This window comes from Xiphophorus couchianus, chromosome 22, assembly GCF_001444195.1.
Source record: "Xiphophorus couchianus chromosome 22, X_couchianus-1.0, whole genome shotgun sequence".
Lineage (NCBI taxonomy): Eukaryota > Metazoa > Chordata > Actinopteri > Cyprinodontiformes > Poeciliidae > Xiphophorus > Xiphophorus couchianus.
Genome location: NC_040249.1, coordinates 473291 through 473901, shown reverse-complemented (window position 1 = coordinate 473901; position 611 = coordinate 473291).

The window sequence follows — 611 nt, the reverse complement described above, 5'->3', positions numbered from 1 at the left end:
CATTAAAATAAAAGGTGTTTCTCAGTTTTTACACACTACTTTTGTGTTTAAGTTCAGGTTTTGCTAACTATAATCAGAGAAGTATATATATTTCTTTTTTGGTTTGGGGTAATGTTATAAATTGTAAGAGGGTGCACTTTTTTCACAGGTCTGTTTTACTTTATAGCGCAGGCTTTTTGTTTTTAGACATCTTTATGATTAGCGGGAAATAATGATGAAGACAGATTTGTAGGCTGCCTGTTTGGATGTCAATAAATCAGTAAACTGATGCATTTGCCTGGCGTCTTCAGTTTTGGACATTTTAATTCAGTATGCCACATCACTACAAGAAACAATACAAGGTTGAGTTCAGGCAAAATAAGCATTTAATATTGATTCCCAGCAGGGTGGCTGGGGTTCTCTATTTACCAGACTGTTATGAACCTTCTAAAGAAATGACCTGCTTTGTCACTTAGTTTTAAGTTGACTTCGTTATTCGGATTTCTAAGCTTTATAAGGTTTTTCTATGATAAAATTGTTAAATAGTATAAATATCTCACAGTCAGTAAACACATCCACCCCTTCAAACGCTCTTACGTCGGCGCGTCGTCTCCCGCTCAACCAACAGGCAA